Here is a 21660-nt window from a genome sequence, read left to right as displayed (position 1 = left end):
GCTACACTGTGTGTCGCCATTTTTTGAGGTAACTCACAGTGTAGTAGGTTTGCATGCAGTAGTAAACACACACAAACACTAACATACATTGAAATCGCTTACCTGCTCCTGCCGCCGCGGCCCGTCCGCTCCCTTTGCTGCCGCTGTCCCATGTGCACTTGTCCGGAAGCCGCGACCGGAAGTAGTAATATCACTGTCCGGCCGCGACTTCCGGTCCACAGGAAAATGGCGCCGGACGGCGCCAATTTCGAATAGGACTGTGTGGGAGCGGCGCATGCGCAGTTCCCACACAGACGCCGTACACGGCAGTCAATGGGACGGGAGCCGTTCGCAGTCCCTATGGGACTGTGGCTGCCGTATTCCATGTCTGTGTGTGTCGTTAATCGACACACACAGAAATGGAACAAAAAATGGCAGCCCCCATAGGGAAGAAAAAGTGTGAAAAAAAGAAACAGTAAAACACAAACACACAAATGAAAATAAACGTTTATATTAAGGCACTAACATCTTTAACATATAAATAAAATATTTGTGATGACACTGTTCCTTTAAGGACACAGCCAATTTTGGCCTTGAGGACAGAGCAATTTTTTTTACATTTCCCTCTTTGCATCACGACGCTCATAAAGCTTTTATTTTTTGTACGACGTAGTTGTATGAGACTTTGTTTTTTGCGGGACGAGTTGTACTTTATGTAGGTACCATTTTTTTGGTACAAATACATTATCGTTTAATTTCTATAAATTTTTAATTAGATTAAAATGCAGAAAAAAAGCAGTTGCACAGCAGTTTTAATATTTTTTTTTTTACACCGTACACCGATCATCATAAATAATGTTATACATTTGTTGTACAGGTTGTTACGGTCGTGGCGATACCAAATATGTCTATATTATTTCATGTTTTGGGACTTATATTTTAAAAAGTTGATTTATTATAAAAAAATGTGTGTTTCTGTGTATTTTATTTACTTTTTATTTATTTATTTACCATTATTTTTTTTTTACATTCATTTAACTTTTTTTTTTAATCCCATAAAGGGATTTATCATTTTGATTTTGAATTTGTAACTGCAATGTACTGGCATAGATCTATATGCTAGTACATTAGCCTGTGTACTGATTGTACACAGGCAGTTGTTAGGGCATACCTCAGTATGCCCTAACAACAGGAAATATGTTCAGACAGCCCTGGGGTCCTTCAATGGACCCTGGGCTGTCTGGCCATACGAGTTGTGGGCTTTGAACGCGTCACAGTTATTTTCTGTGACGCGATCAATGTGCAGTCCCCTCTCTTTGAACGCCGCGATCAGCTTTCATCGCGGCGTTCAAAGGGTTAACAGCAGAGAGAAGATGTTTCTCTCCTCTCCGCTGTCAGAGCGGGGGCCGTGGCTGTGTATTACAGCCGTTGCCCCGCTCTCGATCGCGCGCACAGACGCGCGCAGGGACGGCTGTCACACAGGACGAGTATGCTCGTCCTAATGCGCGAAGTGCTCGCCGCTCAGGACGAGCATACTCGTCCTGTGTCGGCAACCAGTTAAAAAGCTTTCCTCTTTGATTACACCCTATTGTTTAACTTTTGGAGGTTGTTTACCTCACTATCTTCTTTCCTCTTCTCTTCCGTTGTTTGTCCTCCCTGCATGCACCGCGTTTGTCCCAGCATGCAATGCTCCGTACTACCCACAGCCACATCATCTAACAGAGCATGCGTGGTGGACATTGAGTGTGTCAACTCCGCATGCTCTAAATCGGCTGAGGAAATTCTACATAAACACGTGGTACAGTCACGTCACTTGTGACGTGACCGTACACTCGGAGGACAGGAAACAGGAACTTGGAGATAGTGGACGGGTCTGGGGAGGAAGTTGGAATTTCAAGTCAGCACTCGGTCACGTGACCGAGGATGGGATACGCCACTACAGACATCGGATCCAACGTAAGTATATTACAAAATGTATTATTTTGCATTGTTTAGTTAAAAGACATATGTTTTTTTGGTTCCGGAAAACCCCTTTAACTCCTTCATGCACCAGGATGTAAAGGGTCGTCATGTACTTTATGTGGTCTAATGTGGCGTGTATACCAGGGCTACTTTTTAGTCCCAGTCCGCTAAGGTGTTATTAGCTAAGCAGTCTACAGTCTTTTCGTGTGACGTTCCAGATGATCTTGCAGTTCTGTGCTGGAAACAAATGCTGCATCAAAGGTATTGTACTGTACATAGCATTCATATATCTGCATCATTTGGATTGTAAAATCGGCTTAGATCTGCTTTAGTGTCATGCAATGAGTATTATTTTGAAAGTCAAGCTTCGCCATTTTTTAAGAATATTTAAGAGAATTGCATAAATATCAATTTTTTTTATATTAAAAAAAGATCGAAAATGTTCCATTTGGCAACAAGGGCATTCTGATTGAATTGAAGTGGTTGTACAGGGTTTGAGAAATATGGCATATTTCTTCCAGAGACCGTGCCACACCTGTGCATGAGTTGTGTCTGGTATTGCAGCTCAGCTTTATTGAAGTGAAAAGGGCTAAAATGAAATACCGCAAACAACCTGTAGACAGATGTGGCACTATTTTTGGAAGAAAACACCCATGTTTTTCTTATCTTGTACAACCACTTTAATAATAAGACAGACTGTTTATCTTTATTGAAGGGATTCCAATAATAACATCATAGTAGTCCTTGTCAATATATTGAACTTTCTAATCAAAGAAAAGTGGTGTCTTCCTCACCTTCCAGTTGTCTTCCTTTCCCTGTTTGTTAATCTTCAAAAACCTCCTTAATCTTCCAAAATTTAATCTGCCGTAATACAGTCTATAGTAAACAGGGAGGAGGGGGATGCAGCAGCTTCTATAAAACTGCATGCTGTTAGGGGAAGGGACAGAATTGTGGAAATATCTGTTTCGGTGTCCGAACTTGGTGGATTTGTTGTGGATTCACCTCTTCTACACCGAAAACGGTGAAATCCACTGTGAACATCCCTAACCAAATGAGCATGCTGGTTTCCGCAGAATATGTAGAAGAATTGTTCAACTCTCATCCACATGGCTAGTACTGTAATCTGCTGCTGATAATCTGTGCGTAAATCCGCAAGAAAAGTTTGCAGCATTTCTGTCCACGGAGCCTTTCACTTCCAGGACTGTGTACTACACTATGGAAAGCAGCACGATGCTACACCAAGTTGAGGGTAAACATCACACTGGAAGAGCCAGTATGGGAAAGTAATACATATACTAAAAGTACCCTATTAGATAGAAGTTTTGATTGGTGGAGGTCCGAGCACTGAGACCCCCGCCAATCGGTAAAACAAAGAGGCAGAAGTGCTCGCGTGAGCGCTCAGCTGCTTTGTTTCTGTTCAGCATTTTCCGGAAAGCCGATCTATCGGAGTATGGGCTCATAGATTTTCTATTGAGCTCGTACTCCGATACATTGATTTCCGGAAAAAGCCGAACAGAATTGAAGCAGCTGAGCGCTCACACGTTTTAGCGATAGGTGGGTGTCTCAGTGCTCGTACCCCCACCAATCAAAACTTCTGACATGTCACTATGACATGTCAGAAGTTTGTTGAACATTTAGTTACCCTTTAAAAGTTTCTCCAGGGTGGAGCTTCAGTTTAAACAGACTTGCCACACAGGTTTATAAGTCATAAATAATCTCTATATGGAGTAAAGTCAATAATAAGTGGCAAAATAGCAGCAACATGATTTCATGATATTCTGTCACGAGATGTCTATGCTATATGTGTCTATATGTGGCTACCCACTGATTATGATGCAAATTATACCCTGTGAAGGGTTTTACTAGCAAGTCGCGATATTGTATTACATTGGTTTAATGAAAAATTGGAGGTCTCAACCAAATTTAAGCAAAGGTAAGGGTGGACATATCTGTAGATGCAGGATTTTAGAACTGGTAAAAGAGGAACCTGTCATAGTATCAAATTTTATATTTTTTATTTCTCCTGGTTCCCTCTTTGATATACAGAAATGATGTGGCAAGAGTAGAATTTCATAGGCAGAGGAAACTTCATATAAGTAGTGGTGAATAGACCAAAATTATTACAATTAATTGGGTAACCTACAACATTGGAGGAAATTATAATCTCCAGGTAGCACCAACATAGATTTCAGTATTATACTGTATATCATGCTCCATCCGAAACTGATTTGTCACATTCAGATTGTCACAAGTAAATCTGTTCTATTAAGGGAACACTCAACGAGAGATAAGAAAATAAAGCAGGGCATTTGGAGGACTGTAAATTCTCTGCAGTTTCCTCTTTTAATGCCCTGCTAGCAAGACCATCGATAAAAAAAGTTTTAGGGAATTGTTGATTAAGCATTTTCCTAATATTTCTAAAGCAGTACAATTTATGCAAATTAAGATAGGTAAAAAAAAAAGAATCAATATTGACATTAAAATTGTCCATTTGTGGTGACATACTGTAAAATGAATAAATGAATAGCAAATTATTGCTATGAGGAAGAATTTAACAATACACATTTTAATTTAGGAGCTAGCAGAAAATCACGTATGCAATATTGTCTTGTCTTAATGCTGAGCATGATGTACTAAAAAAGAGATCAAGTCAAACTAAGCTCCGAATAGCATATGTTCTAGCATATAGGGTGGTGTAGTAGTTCCCTCTAGTGGTAAGCTTCATATGTAGTAGTAGAAGAAGGATTCAAAGTTTTCAATACTCGTCGCATATCTAGTTTATCAAGAAATTAAGCTAATATTAGATACAATTCCTCCTTATAATTTGATGGTCAGGAGAAGATACTTAGGATGTGAAAAGTTATTTAACAATGCAACTGCTACATCTGTAGTGAAGTCCTCATACCACAGAATAAAATAAAAGGACAGGTTCTCCCTCCACCATTACTTTTTGGTTAATTGTTTATCGCTACTGATATACATGTATATCTGTATACTTTTATATATATATATATATATATATATATATATATATATATATATATATATATATATAAAAGTATGTTATTGTAACTTGTAAGTAATGTATACTGTTCAGATTTAATGGAATTTGATATATGACATATAGCTCTTTCCACATTTCCAATGGGGATTTTGGTTGTCCCATCAGTCAGAGCCCACTGATATTTGGTGGGCGTACGGTCTCATCTGTGTTAGTACATGTGCAGCTGCCGTAGTACATATACAGCACATATTTGATCATATTTTTCTCACTAGTGGTTTAGTTGCTTATAGTAATTTTTACTAGTCTTTGCTTTAAGATCCAGGTGATCCTGCAGTGGTGGGCTTATGATTATACAAAAAAGCCAACCTGAACAAGCAGAGCTACAGTGAAAAGCATTGGTGGGGATGAAGTTGCAAATTTGTGCAATAATGGAGAAGAGCTTGTGACCTACTTATATGAGGACAGCTGCACTTATACGCGCACACACACCACAACGTTGAAATTGCAACACCAAGTAGGACAAGCTGTAAGGTTATGTAAATTGAGGAAGTAGGAGGTGTCGCTAAGATCAGCAAATGATCACATTTTCAAGCACCTAGCTCCAATCTGTGACGTGTGGAAGGAGCATAAAAGCCAGATTGAAAGCATAGATTTTTAGCCACATGAAACCTCAAAAATCGGATCGTGGTGTGGGATGGTTGTGCGATGCCTCCTGTTTATTGACGTGCCAGTGATCGCCACTTGTCGCAAACTGAGAGGGACAGAATCCTTGAACTGAGAGAGCATGGTTTATCACTCCGGCAGATCGCTACGCGTCTAGGCTGAGATGTCAGCACTGTTTAACGTTGCGTGTCCCGGAGGTTGGGGAAACAACAACGAACAGGAATGACAGCAAGAGGTGCGTGAAGGTAAACCGCTGCACGAATGGATTGTCTGATTGGAAGAATGGCGCATAGTGATCCATTCTGTACTGCAAGTGATTTTGGACGTCACAACACAAGCGGCAATCAGTGTCGACAAAAACCATCAGAAGGTGTTTGCACGACATTAGGCTACGAGCCAGACGTCCAGCTACAGGTGTTCCTTTGGCCACACACCACCATTCTCAAAGGTTCTCATGGTGCACAGCAAAATGGCAATGGAGGCTGTATTGGAGGTCTATCCTCTTCAGCGATGAGTTCTGCTTTTATTTTGGACGCAGTGATAGCAGGAAAATGGTCTGGAGACCATGTGGGCAATGCCATGAACAGGCCTTTACAAGGGAACGTCACACCAGTTCTACTCCCGGGATTATGGTGTGGGGTGGCATAATGTACGGTTGCTAGAGCCCTCTAGTCTTCATCTCAGGTACACTAACAGCTCAGAATTACATTGGTTTGTTAGTGGAACCAGTGGTACGGCCATTTCTCCAAAGTGTCCCAGAAGCCGTTTTTAACAGGACAACGCCAGGCCGCATGTTGCACGTGCTACTGTGAGCAGCTTGCGTGGCTTAAATGTGCTACCATGGCCTGCAACGTTTCCTGACTTGTCTCCCATTGAGCACATCTGGGACATCAATGATTTGAATGCCCAAGTGCATTCAGCATGGCATAACATTCCTCAGACAACCATTAATAACCTCATTGATAGCTTGTCAAGGAGCGCAAGTGCGTGTATTTCTGCGCATGGCACTCATACTCTATACTGAATCAATATATATATGGATATTAGAGATGAAATTGTCATCTAACAGTTTTTTCTGTGCACCAAGCTAATATAACTCAGTATGGTTGCCTGCAATCTTATGGAAATCACAGACAACACATCATTAAAGCACATCATTGACAAACTCAGCTCTGCTACATCTGAACATATTTATCATTGATGGTATATTTACTAAGATATATATGACTGTTCACATCTGCATAATGGCTGATATTTATAATGGAAGCCACGACGCAGTGCCCGGATTCTAACAGCGCCCGACAGAACCAATTGACGCATAATGGGGTTCATCGGGGTTTGATCTCGCTTTTCGGTGTTTTGACAGCAAACGTAGTGCTGTATGCACTCCAACGCAGGTCTGAACTCAGTCTAAACCCGCTATTCAGTACTTGTTGATGAATAAAATAGGTGTTTATTTATTTTTGTGTGGTATTTTGCTTAAAAGACACCACCTGTGATGATAAAGTTAATATTAGATATTTTATGCTTTTTTGGACAACTTGTGGTGCCATAGCATAGTACAATACAGCAGGTTTACATGTTTTATATGATGAGAGGAAGCAGAATGTCAAAACAATGAGCTTGTCTACTTTGAGGTCAATGTTAATAACTGGTCAGAGAGCACAAGGAACTCTGTTTAGCCAATATGAAAGCCATTGTCTTCCAAGCAACAACAAAATCCCTTGAGACCGTCAGCTTACATTCAGCACAGCACAGATATGCGATAATTAGTATGTAACTTTATATCTTTTAACGCTTTTCTGTCTCATAACTTTTTTTTCTGATCATAGCTCAACTGTTGGGTTATTTCCGGACCAATGACAGTTATGATGGATCTGTTGTGGAACGGATCCTAGAGGATTCTATTGACTCTAATGGGTTGGTCAGCTTTCCATTTTTTTTTAATAGGAAAGAATAGGGTAGCAGACTACACGTTTCTGGACATTAAAATACGACAGAAACCTGATAGAACAGACCCTAATGGCAGTTGGTACAGAATCTAAGTAGTCATGGCATTTGCTATAATCGGTATGAGTAAATATTTAAATATTTATCAAATTATATCAATATATTTTGATATTTTTACTTTCCTCTGCAGCGCCCCCAAAGGAAAATTGAAGCATTGCACACAGTGAAAATGTAAATTAATGGCCGGTCAGTGTAATACATAAATAAGCTGGGTCCTCCTAAATGAGAGCTGGGGGTTCTGCATGGAAGACCCCCATTTACTACCTAAGAATTACCTAATAGGGTATTAGATATTGGACTTTCTAAACCAGACAAAGTCTTTAAACAAATATGTATTACAAATAACGTCATGATATATAAAGTTAAAATAAATATTTATATAATGGATTCACAAAAATGCAGATAGGCATTAAGTCATATAGGATACATGTAAATGTATTACATATCCTTTCCAATATATTTTTTCCTACAAAAACAAGGATAAAATATTTATGTTATTCCACTAGCTTGTTCCCCTCCACATATAATAGGGACCGTTCACGTTCCTGCATACCGCATCAGTTTTCATTTACATGTGACCTGGAAAAAAAATGAAATACTAAGGGATTCCCTTGGGAAGGTCCAAGTTCCATGAGCATCTATTGTGTAACAATATATACAATTGAATCCCATTTCTATGGAGAATGTTATTTTTTTTATTATCTTTTGTAGTATAGCCCATGAACTGGAGTAAGCCTGTTCATTACCAGCAAACTGACATTTCCATGGCTACTACGTCCAAAGAAAATAGTTAAAATGGATTTTTGATTGTCTTGGGAAGCGGAAATACCTTTAATTGTATTAACAGCAGTCTAGTGTCTCTGAACTGAAAAACTGCATTATTGGTTGAGACAAGAAAATTTCCCTATGTTCTAGAATCAGCCTAAAGTTAGGGTATGTTCACACGACAGCGTCCGTAACGGCCGAAATTACGGAGCTGTTTTCAGGAGAAAACAGCCCCATCATTTCAGCCGTAACGGCATGTGCAGGCGCTTGAACGCCGCGTCCATTACGGATGTAATTGGCGCTGCTTTTCATTGGAGTCAATGAATAACGGCTCCAATTACGCCCCAAGAAGTGACAGGTCACTTCTTTGACGCGGGCATCTATTTACGCGCTGTTATTTGACAGCGGCGCGTAAATATACGCCTCGTGTGAACAGACAAACGTCAGCCCATTGCTTTCAATGGGCAGATGTTTGTCAATGCTTTCAAGCCGTATTTTTCGGACGTAATTCGGGGCAAAAACGCCCGAATTCCGTCCGTAATTAGTGTGTGTGAACATACCCTTATACTGGTCAGTAAGCGACATACAATACAGTATATTACTAATATAACTCCCAGTGTTACATATTCATGGCTCCAATGAGCCGGGTTTATGATGACGGCGGGGAGCCGATCACTGTAGTCTATAATGCAACGCATATAGGTTGGATTACATATAGTGTAACATATACGCTAGTAAACTGTACATTATGAGAATATTAGAATTCCCAAAGGGCTATTAGCCTGGTAAAGAAGTCGAGAACAAGCTCTTCACTACCAGCTTCTTAATGTATTTTCTGGAGGTTTCTTCTACACATATTTTAGGCATCCAACACTGCCAATTCTATTATGTATGTTATATCTATAATGTATGATGTATGACACACAGTAGCAAATGTTTTTCTTCAAGGGTGGTCATCTTAGAGAAGAGGGTCAATATGCATAAAATATAACTGAACAGAATATCTGTCACAGAAAGATCTGGTCTAGATCAGCAGTGGTCTTTTCACAGTATATATAATGTTTGTAAATGAGAACTGTGGCAAGAAAGCTGTGTTTGGGAGTCATTTCTCATAATACAAAATCCTACTGCGTAACATAATACATTGTAAAAAGTTTTCGGAATCCATTCCAAATTATACTATTAGGAGTTTTAACTATAGGAAATTGAATGCGTAAGTCTCCATTCACACTAGCATTAGAGGGATCTGTTCTGCTTCTGCTTTTTTTTTTTAACCAAAAATGGGAGTGGATGATAGGAGATGGGTAACTATTCCTAAACTTTTCATTTAGTAAGGTTACCTTTCTTACTTTCCCTGCAACTGACAACTTAAAGATGGTGTAAAGTGTGCCTTAGGGCAGATTCACACGAACGTTGCGTTTTTGCGCGCGCAAACAACGCAGCGTTTTGCGAGCGCAAAAACCATTTGACAGCTGCGTGTGTCATGCGTGTCTGATGCGCGGCTGCGTGATTTTCGCGCAGCCGGCATCATAGAGATGAGGCTTGTCAACGCCCGTCACTGTCCAAGGTGCTGAAAGAGCTAAATCTTTCAGCACCCTCGACAGTGAATGCCGAACACAACAGCGAAAAACCTGTAAAAAAAAAAGATAAAGTTCATACTTACCGAGAACTTCCCGGCCGTTGCCTTGGTGACGCGTCCTTGGTGACGCGTCCTTGGTGACGCGCCTCTCTTGACATCGAGCCCCACCTCCCTGGATGACGCGGCAGTCCAAGTGACCGCTGCAGCCTGTGATTGGCTGCAGCCTGTGCTTGGCCTGTGATTGGCTGGAGCTGTCACTTGAACTGAAGTGTCATCCCGGGAGGTCGGACTGCAGGAAGGAGACAGGAGTAATCGGTAAGTTAGAACTTCGGTTTTTTTTTACAGGTTAATGTATTTTGGGATCGCAAGTCACTGTCCATGGTGCTGAAACAGTTTAACTCTTTCAGCACCATGGACAGTGACTATCTCCTGACGTCGCGTACCGATAATTTTTTTGCCGGGATCGGCCAAAACGAGTTTGGCCGAACCCGGTGAAGTTCGGTACGCTTGTCCGGCTTCGCTCATCGCAAAGACACTCCGTTTGGATGTTCGGAAACAGAAAAGCACGTGGTGCTTTTCGGTTTTCATTCATCCTTTTCACTGCTGTTGCGCGAATCACGCTCGTCCCACGGAAGTGCTTCCGTGTGGTGCGCGTGATTTTCACGCACCCATTGACTTCAATGGGTGCGTGATGCGCGAAATACGCAGAGTTATTGAACCTGTCGCGCTTTTTGCGCAGCAGACAAACGCTGCGCAAAAAGCACGGACTGTCTGTACTGCCCCATAGACTTGTATTGGTCCATGCGTGCCGCGTGAAAACCACGCGGCCCGCACGGACCGAATACACGCTCGTGTGAATCCCCCCTTAAAGTGTCCATCCATCCAGGGAAATAATGCACAATGGTAGATCTGACCTACATAGTGGCAAAGACTGGGCAGCGTAAATGAAACCTGTGCTGAATGTGTTTTCCAGGATAATCATTGGGGCCGGAAGGGGTGAAAACCAAAATAGGGAAAATAGTTGTCACTTGCCATTTTCCACATATTAAAGAACCCACCTAAGCTCGAGGAACTTTGCATTCAACAACTCCTCAAAAAGGCATCATGATTCCAATGTAAAAATGTATAATAGATTTTGGCCACTTTTTGAAGTGTCCTATTTAATTATTAGCTTTTTGGAGACTTAAATGTCTTATTATTCCATATTTTTAGTACTTCTCATCCACATGCATCTATATCAACAGCATAAGAGTAGGAAATACATTACGTGTAGGATAACTGCATATGATTTTATTCAAAAATATGGCAAATCCCAGATAATTATGATAGTGACGGGGAGGATGTTTATAAAAGGATTTATGACTATGACGTCATCAGTTTATAAAACTGCCACTTATAATTTGCTTTAAGGGATTCATTTTGTGCAACTTCTGATGTACCGAAAAAGCACATTTCACATATTCTTAGAGCGGGTTGTCCCATTTTGTTGAAAACCCTTTATCATATACCCTTACAAGACTTTATGGAAATAAGTACAGCTTTACAGCTGTTTAATGCTTGCCCATGCACAGACTGGTATGATTTACTGATCCTACATTGCTGAACTGTGTCACTGCTGTTTGGGATGTGATCAGGTGATCACTCAACTGGGGGATGACCGTGATGGTTATGTGAGGAGGTGTATCCTTATTAAGGAAGGGATCACTTCAAAGTGGACAATCTTTTTAAGGGCATGCCCACACGTGGCGGATTTCCTCCGCAACTGTCCGCATCAATGCCGCACAGAATCTGCGTTGCAGATTCTGCGGCGGATCTGCCCAAAATGTGCAGTAAATTGATGCGGACTAGCCGCTGCGTATTGAGGTGAAAGTACTTCCCTTCTCTCTATCAGTGCAGGATAGAGAGAAGGGCCAGCACTTTCCCTAGTGAAAGTAAACGAATTTCATACTTACCGGCCGTTGTCTTGGTGACGCGTCCCTCTTTCGGCATCCAGCCCGACCTCCCTGGATGACGCGGCAGTCCATGTGACCGCTGCAGCCTGTGATTGGCTGCAGCCGTCACTTAGACTGAAACGTCATCCTGGGAAGCCGGACTGGAGACAGAAGCAGGGAGTTCTCGGTAAGTATGAACTTCTATTTTTTTGACAGGTTGCTGTATATTGGGATCGGTAGTCACTGTCCAGGGTGCAGAAACAGTTACTGCCGATCGCTTAACTCTTTCAGCACCCTGGACAGTGACTATTTACTGACGTCTCCTAGCAACGCTCCCGTAATTCCGGGAGCCCCATTGACTTCCTCAGTCTGGCTGTAGACCTAGAAATACATAGGTCCAGCCAGAATGAAGAAATGTCATGGCAAAAAAGCAAGACGCATCCGCAGCACACATAACATGTGCATGACAGCTGCGGACTTCATTGCGGAAATTAGAATCTCCATTGAAGTCAATGGAGAAATTCCGCCATGAGTCCGCAACCAGTCCGCCACAACTCCGCAACATCCATTGCATGCTGCGGACACCAAATTCCGCACCGCAGCCTATGCTCCGCAGCGGCATTTTCAGCCTCGTCTAAACGAACCCTACTAAATAGAAGTGGAAGTCAATGGAGAAACGGCTCCGCTGCGGATTAACGCTGCGGAGTGTCCGCAGCGGAATTCAAGAGCAATTCCGCCACGTGTGGCTTTGCCCTAAAGGTCTAGTTTTCACTTTGGTTATGACATTGGGTATGATGATTGGAAAAGCTAAAGCAGTCGCAGATGATCAGCTCCTGAATGCAGCCTATTTGTGAAGTTGGACATATGATTACATATTAAAAGTCCAAGATGGGCAATTTGTAGTCAAATTAAATTTTCCATATTTCATTATAATGATCCTCTACATTTTAGGGTATGTGCACACACACTAATTACGGACGTAATTCGGGCGTTTTTGCCCCGAATTACGTCCGAAAAAAGCGCCTCGATAGCGCTGACAAACATCTGCCCATTGAAAGCAATGGGCTGACGTTTGTCTGTTCACACGAGGCGTGTATTTACGCGCCGCTGTCAAATGACGGCGCGTAAATAGACGCCCGCGTCAAAGAAGTGACCTGTCACTTCTTGGGGCGTAATTGGAGTCGTTATTCATTGAGTCCAATGAATAGCAGCGCCAATTACGTCCGTAACTGACGCGGCGTTCAAGCGCCTGCACATGCCGTTACGGCTGAAATTACGGGGATGTTTCCTCCTGAAAACATCCCCGTAATTTCGGCCGTTACGGACGCTGCCGTGTGAACATACCCTTAGAATGATCATTATAAAGCAATAGGATTCAACTCAAAAAAAGTCTTAGAATTTAAGCCAATAGCCCAATATCAGATGTAATCTCACAGAACCTGTGGTCACTTTCTACATGTTAGCGCTTATTCACACAAACGTTGTAAACGCATGTATTTCAATGGGGCCGCTTACACAGCCGTTGTTTTAACGGACCGTATGAAGGGTCCGTTGAAAAATAGAACATGTTCTATTTTCTTCCGTTTTCACGAATCCCTCAATAGACTTAAGTCTATGAGGGATCCGTGAAAACGGGTCCCACACGGGTGAAACTCTGACGTGATAAACGGACGTTTTTCACATCCGAGTTTGCACTCGTTCGTCTGAATAAGCCCTAAGAGACAGCAGACATCTCAATGATCTCACATTTACCACATGTAACCATTCAGGGTACTCTGGAGAACACTACATACCAATGTATGAATGATCAGTCCCATTTATAAAATACTTGATATGAGATTAAATATGGAAAGTTGAATTTGGGTAAATGATACATAAACAGCCGCAGGAAGTAAATGAGAAGCGGTCGTTTTCTCTCAAGTATACTTGAAACATAAAGCGTTCTTTCCAGCTCTAAGCTTCGTAAATATATTTTAATGAAGGACAACAAGCTTATAATTGCCGGGCACGGACCATGCTCCCTATTGAGAGATGTTGAGAGAATGTACAAAAATGAAATAGCGGATCTGACGAACAAATGAATCTTGCATACATTATGATATTATAGTTTATATTATAGTAACGTACAATCTTTCAAATTACTGAAGTAGAATTTCCAATACCAGTTTAGTTATAACTAAAGTCTTCCCTGTACAGTCCTTACGCAATGCAATTTTGTTGACAAATGCACAGATGTAGCAGAGCTGAATTTGGCACTCTGCCTACTGTAATAACGTACTTAATTAACTCAGCAGCTTTACTTGTAGTCCTATAGAAACCGCAGATAACAAATCGCAATATCACAATGAAGTGTGCCAAATGACAAATTGAACTCGGATCTTGGACACTGTATTCCAGGGAGGGAGGATGAAGAAGGGATTACTCCTCATCTATACACGCAGCACTATGGAGGGGATACCCCCATAGCTACCCATACGTGGACAAGCAACAGTAAATAAACTATACCCCCTGCAGTTGTTACTTTCAAGATCTGCTCATATTAGTCAAATATGTTTATCGTTCATATTGGTACACTATATGTGCTGTGTTATTTGAGCCCTATTGATGTCAAACCCTTTTAATGTAACAAATAACCAGGCTTTAACTCCGGTAATATATTTATCTACCCTTGACTTTAGGTGAGTGTTGGCAGGAATGTATTCAGTACAGTCAGAAACATTGATAAAGCAGTGAATCAGCAAAGAATGCAATGTACGGTATATATCATGTCACTGAGCAATAATTGGTAGTGACAAATACAAAGCCCAGAGAGAAGCGTTGCTGGGTGAGAAGTATCCGTGATGCCACTAAGAGCTGAGACAAGCAACAATCTCTGATTCACCTGTATCACCCTCTCTCACACCTCCCAAACTGTGATTCACTCCAGACATGAACATTTTCTATATGTAGTGTCTGATCGCACTACACTTTGTTCTAGGGGTGTTGCGTATAACACTATTTTATACTATTTTAGATCTCTCTTACGAAACATAAAGTTAGTAAACAAGAAATGAAAAACAAAAAAGGGTTAAACTCCAAAAATCCTCATAACACAGTACAGTGGGTACAATGCTTCCCAACTACAAAAGACATGAATTGGCAATTGGGGAAATTGAGGAATGGAGGTGAATAGCAATTTTTTTTTAAAATAAAATGTATTATATAGTATATAGTATATGTATTATATAGTTAGCAAAGCTATAATGCCTATGCAGCAACATACACATGTAGCCAATTGTTGTGAGGAAAAGTGGAACTACTATATTATCCTCAGTATAGATCCCTGCTTTGAAATATTGCATATACTTTTTCCTGTATAAATGTTTGTTTTTGTTGCTATTAATACTAGACATAAAATAAATCCGCGTTGTGCTGTTATTAGAATTTGAAGTTTTGTGATTCACTCTCCTCTGTGCAAAATAAATAATTTGTGAATTGTATTCTATGGGCTAGCAATAAATCTGTTGGATCAGGGGGATTGTTTCATTGATTACTTATTATTGTTGTTTTTTATAACGTGTTTTTGCTTATCCATTATAAAGTAATCACAAAATGAAATTAATAATAAAACGCTTTCACTTATTTGTGCAGATATAATGGAGAATGAAAAAGGATCAGGTTGGAAGAAGAAGGTGTAGAAGAAGGTGTAGAACAAATACACCACCGCAATTTTCCTCAATACGAATGTGAACTTCCCTAGCTCTATAGAATAGGTGCATGCGTTATTTTGGAAAGTTTACACCTCCTGACCATCTTATAAAAGATGATATAGACTGAACACAGGAGTCAGTTATACCAATAGAAGTATAATGCGCCCTGACCCCATCCCCTTACTTACTATTGTCAGTTGCTGTCTGCTTGTGCTGCCTGCTTACATAAAGCACTAAGTGTTCCATGTACATAATATATTCATTTCTTTCAGCTCTTGATGGTGTCTGTATTGTAAATAATTGAGGACAAGTCTAGTTTATAAGAACAGGGGAGTATCCACAGCCTCACAATATAGCAGAGCTGAGTTTGTCATATAACTCTTGTGTGTATTGCGATAACTTTGAGTTAATATAATGCGGTAGGTTCACCTGCAGTTATATGGAAAACCACAGATGGCAGACTGTGGTATTAGGATGCTTTATGCAAGATGACAAACTCAGGTCTGCTACATTGACCAACTCAGCACTTCAATATTTCCAGTGCGGAAAGACATAAACCATATGGCAATCCCTGCCCTGTAAATGTGTTAAGACGATTACACTGGGAAATATGTGAAACAAAAAGTAGCCCAGGTAAGTCCAGATGTTGTACCCAGCTCAGCAATAGCTGTTTATGGATCCATAAGGATTGAGGAATATTATCAAATTGCATACAATGCAGAATGACAAATGGGCAGGATGGGCTGTATCTGTCATTCCAAATTACCCCTAACCCTAGTATATAAAAAGGGTCTTTAATAATTGAAAGGAATCCCCAGCCCAGCTCCAGTACATGCAGAAAAAGTGTAATACAATAATGACAAGCACTGTCTGTGCAAAATCTACTTCTATGGTTTATACAGGGGTGTTTAGTCATTTAGTATAAAATAATGTCATTTTACCGCCAGCATGTGCTATGCTAAATATAACCTACAGTTCAGAAACTGATGATAAAAAGGTTATATTAAGGATCACATTACATAGCCTGAGCTTGGATGTAGTCAGTAGCCTTATATATCCTCAAAGCGTAGGGGCAATGTAAGCATTACATGGGGAGCGTTTAAAGTGCTAATAAGACATTGGTGAAAGTTGCTAATGGCTGCAAAAAATGACAATAAAATAAGATTTTATTCTATTTATCATATCCAAAACCTACCTGTATGGAGCAATAAAGTGAAGATACAGCTAGTCCTTGAATGGTTTATAAAGTTCCTTGCCTGTAGCTGTCTTCCAGTCCCTGTAGTTACATAAGGAAGATGATCTTGTAAGCAAAGGAGTTTGAAGATACCTCTGCAAATCCCATCTCCATTCTCAGAGCCTGAGGAAGGTGAGGGTTGCCTAGGGCACTGAAGATGTTCCAAGGTCTGATCAGTGCTGATGGAGCCACTCAGTAGGGAGAAGGAGATGAGGAGTGGAGAAAGTAGGATGGAAGGAGTGAGAGGTCTGTGGTAAGGAGTCAGCACATACAATGAGAACAATCCACCTTCACTAGCTCATCACAATCTCATGCGAGATCCAGCTGCTTTCCAGAACACTGAGCACAAGCGCCCTCTAGTGGATGATTTGAATTATCACGACTAGGATGTGCAGCTAAATTCCCATGGGTGCATCTTGAACGTTCACATGCTGCATACTTACCTTATATTCAGACTTTCCTGAAGCCTCACAGCTTGAGAAGGCAAAGAGAAAAAATATTTTGAATACACTAAGATAACTCTGACATGTACAATTTTCTATAAAAAAAAAATGAAAACTATTCAATAACTATTAATAGGTCCTGCAATCTGCTCTAGAAAATGCTAATTCATTTGTTTATAATTCTTCATTATAATTTAAAATTGTGCCTGTTATTATTTCATATCCCATAAAATATGTGTATGTATCCAAACGTGACTATTTATACGGGTGTATATACACGCACGCACGCACGCACACCCGTACACACACACACACACACACTATATTAGGCTATACACAGTGTCACACCCCATTTTTAGATCGCGCCCCCACCTCCCCTTGTAGATAGTGCCATACAGCCCCCCTGTAGATATCGCCATAAAGCCCCCACTGTATATAGCGCTATACAGCCTCCCACTGTATATAGTGCCACACAGCCCACCTCTCTTGTATATAGTGCCACACAGCCCCCCTTAGTAGATAGTGCAGCACAGCCCCCCTTAGTAGATAGTGCCACACACTGACCCCTGTAGATAGAGCCACAGCCCAATCCCTTGTAAATAGTGCCATACAGTTCCCCCATGTGTATAGTGCCACACAGCTCCACCTTGTGTATAGTGCCACACAGCTCCCCCTTGTGTATAGTGCCACACAGCCATCTTTGTGTATAGTGCCACACAGCCCCCCCCCCTTGTGTATAGTGCCACACAGTCCCCCTTTGTGTATAGTGCCACACAGCCCCCCCCCCCTTGTGTATAGTGCCACAAGGCAATGGCGCATCCAAACAAGTTGTATCAGCCAGGGGGATGTCAATCAGACAAAAGGTGGGTTTGGAGGCAGGACTATGTGACTCTTCAGGATAGCGGCACTGCCCCATGAGTAATTAGCATATAACGTGTGCCGGTTTAAGAGTGGATTTTAAATATTTTGCTGCATCTGAAAAAAACATACAAGGGAATGTTTGGAGATATTGTCAGGTCATGTATTACCGCATGGTGGTGGTTCAAGGGGGTTAAAACTACCTGGCAGATTCCCATTAAATATACAATGAATTGAGAACAATTCCATCTGCTCTGCAATTTTGTTATTATAAATATATCCTATATAAGTACAGCTTCAGAACCAAGCTCTGAAATATATACAGCTCCAGAACCAAGCTCATACATATATACAGTACCACAACCAAGCTCAGTTCATAAATACAGGACTAGAACCAAGCTCTGACATATATACAGCACAAGAACCAAGCTCAGTACATAAATACAGCACTAGAACCAAGCTCTGACATATATACAGCACTAGAACCAAGCTCAGTACATATATACAGCACTAGAACAAAGCCCATACATATTACAGCACTAGAACCAAGCCCATACATATATACAGCAATAGAACCAAGCCCATACATATATACAGCACCAGAACCACTTCAGTACATAAATACAGCACCAGAACAAACCTCAGTACATAAATACAGCACTAGAACCAAGCTCAGTACATATATACAGCACCAAAACCAATCTCATTACATATATACATCCCCAGAACCAAACTCATTACATATATACATCCCCAGAACCAAACTCATTACATATATACAGCACCAAAAACAATCTCATACGTATATACAGCACCAGAACAAAGCTCAGTACTTACATACAGCATCAGAACAAAGATCAGTACATATATGCAACACCAGAACAACTACAGCTCAATTTAGTGCAACCCCTGCCGTATAGGTTTTGTATGGCGTAAAGCTACAGCTCCCAGCATGGACCGAACAATGGTAAGGATATGCTGGGAGATGCTGTTTCACAAAAAAAAATCATACCACCCATCATCTCGCTGCAGATCATACAGTGACTACAGTGCTGATTAGAGGCAGAATAAACATTTACATTAAGTGACTCACCGGGGCCACATCTCAGATTCTAGTTCTTTTCTTCTCCCTCCGGTCCAGACATCTATGATGGATTTCTACCGGCCATGACCCATTTCTGCAGTTTTCCGCTCAGATGTCTTCAGCTTCTCACTTTTAAAACATTTCTGCACCTATAAACGAAGTTAAAATTCTCAATACCTCTAAATATAATAAAGCACCATACATTGCATAGACAGTGCCCTACATAGAAGCCCCTGTAGATAGTGTCCCACATACAGCCCTCTGTATATAGTGCCTACATATGGACTCCAGAGCTGCAAGGCAATAGTGCTAACCACTGAGTCACCATGCTGCCCTACATATAGCTTCCCCTATAGATAGTGCTCCACATATAGCCCACCTCTGTAGATAGTCTCTCAAATAGCTGCCCCTGTATATAGTGTCTCACATATAGCCCACCCCTGTAGACAGTGCCCTATATATAGCCAGCCTGTAGCTAGTGCCCCACAGGTAACCCACCCCTGTATATAGTGTCCCACATATAGCCCACCCCTACAGAAAGTGCCCTAAAAATAGCTCCCCTATAGATAGTGCTCTACATATAGCCCACCCCTGTATAGTCTCTCACATATAGCTCCCCCTGTATATAGTGGCCCACATCCCCACATATAGACCCCCCTGTAGATAGTGGCCCACATCCCCACATATAGACACCCCTTTATATAGTGGTCCACATCTAGATCATCCCTGTATATAGTGGCCCACATATAGACCCCCCTGTATATAGTGGCCCACATCCCCACATATAGAACCCCTGTATACAGTGCCCCACATATAGACCCCCCTGTATATAGTGGCCCACATATAGACGACCCCCCTGTAGATAGAGCCCCCAGATAATGCCAGCCGTCATCGCGCCGCTATTGTCGTTGAAAGGCGCTGATTGGCGGGGCAAGTCATTTTGCCCTGCCAATCAGCGTCATTGTAAGGCGCTGAATGATCGGGCACGGAATATGCCCGGCCATTCAGCGCTAATGCATGTATTTAGCTGTCGCTAGCACCGGGGCCCCCTCCGGTGCTAGCGACGCCTACGGGCATGAGAGGGCCTTTATCATCCGGCCCATACTTGTTGGAGGCTCGGTGGCACGGGCCCCGTAGTAGTGGCGCTACCGCTGTAGCAGCCATAACAGCCGCTAGCGGCGCTATCGGGAATATGGGGGGGCATGTTGGCTGGCGGCACGGGCCCCCTCAAGCCGCGGGCCCCGTAGCAGCCGCTACGGCTGCTACCGCGATAGTTATGCCACTGCACACACACACTCTCCGTATATTACAGGATAATAGTATTTTTTGTGTTGTAAAAGCAGCAAGAAGTAAAAGTACAAGGGAACCAAAAATACATTTTCTTAAAGGGGTATTCAGGTCACAACATATTTTAAATTAGTTGCTTAAAGTGTTGTGTGTTGGTTAATAAAGTATATGCCATGTTTTTCACCCTTCTTTGTGTCCCCTGTACCTCTCTTTCACTTCCGCTATTTCATCATACCATTAAAAGTACACCTTTTGAAAAAAAAATGTAAATATCTATCAGTGTGATTGTTGAAACTTTCTTAATACTTTTTTATTTATTAAAAATAATTTTTGCTTTTTGAAATTCAGCTGCTTTGTATCCTGTATACAGAGTAGCTGCATCTAGCGCTGAGACCCGAATCCGTAAGGTCAGTAAGGGTATGTGCACACGAGAAGTGGCTTTTACGTCTGAAAAGACAGTCTGTTTTCAGGAGAAAACAGCTGCGTCGTTTCAGACGTAAAAGCTCCTCCTCGCATTATGCGAGGCGTCTTTGACGCCCGTAATCTTGAGCTGCTCTTCATTGACTTCAATGAAGAACGGCTCAAATTACGTTGCAAAGAAGTTCCCTGCACTTCTTTGCCGAGGCAGTCAATTTACGCATCGTGCTGTCAAGCGACGACGCGTAAATGACAGGTTGTCGGCACAGTACGTCGGCAAACCCATTAAAATGAATGGGCAGATGTTTGCCGACGTATTGGAGCCCTATTTTCAGACGTAAAACGAGGCATAATACGCCTCGTTTACGTCTGAAAATAGGTCGTGTGAACCCAGCCTAACACTGACAGGTTCAGTTACAGCGGGTCATAACTTAGATGTGATCGATAACAGGTGGTTTCTGTGTGTCAGAGACTGAACCCGTCAGTCCCGCGAACCAGACAGATTCAGGTCTCAGTGCTAGATACAGCTGCTCTGTGTACAGGATATAAAGAAGCTGTAACTCAAAAAGTTAAAATAATTTTTAATAAAAAGTATTTAGAAAGTTGCACCAAACACACTGAGACCTTTTTATGTAATAAAAAAAACACAAACTATTTCAAAGGTGTACATAGCCTTTAAAAATTTATGGCTGTATGCTTTATCACTCACATGTCCTGCCATAAGCCACGCCAGACTCCAGATCCCACAATTCCCT

At 41.6% G+C, this 21660-nt stretch overlaps 1 protein-coding gene across 1 annotated transcript in view; it reads right to left on the bottom strand.

Moving 5' to 3' along the window:
* CPNE4 (copine 4) overlaps positions 1-17125 on the bottom strand; it is a 434578-nt gene extending 417453 nt beyond the window's left edge. Inside the window, exon 1 of the mRNA XM_075827119.1 lies at positions 16778-17125. The gene's annotated coding sequence lies outside the window, so the exon portion shown is untranslated. The remainder of the gene's footprint in view (positions 1-16777) is intronic.
* Between the last annotated feature and the right edge of the window lie 4535 nt (positions 17126-21660).

The sequence above is a fragment of the Rhinoderma darwinii genome, chromosome 5, assembly GCF_050947455.1.
Source record: "Rhinoderma darwinii isolate aRhiDar2 chromosome 5, aRhiDar2.hap1, whole genome shotgun sequence".
NCBI lineage: Eukaryota > Metazoa > Chordata > Amphibia > Anura > Rhinodermatidae > Rhinoderma > Rhinoderma darwinii.
This window is presented reverse-complemented; position numbering and strand designations above follow the sequence as displayed.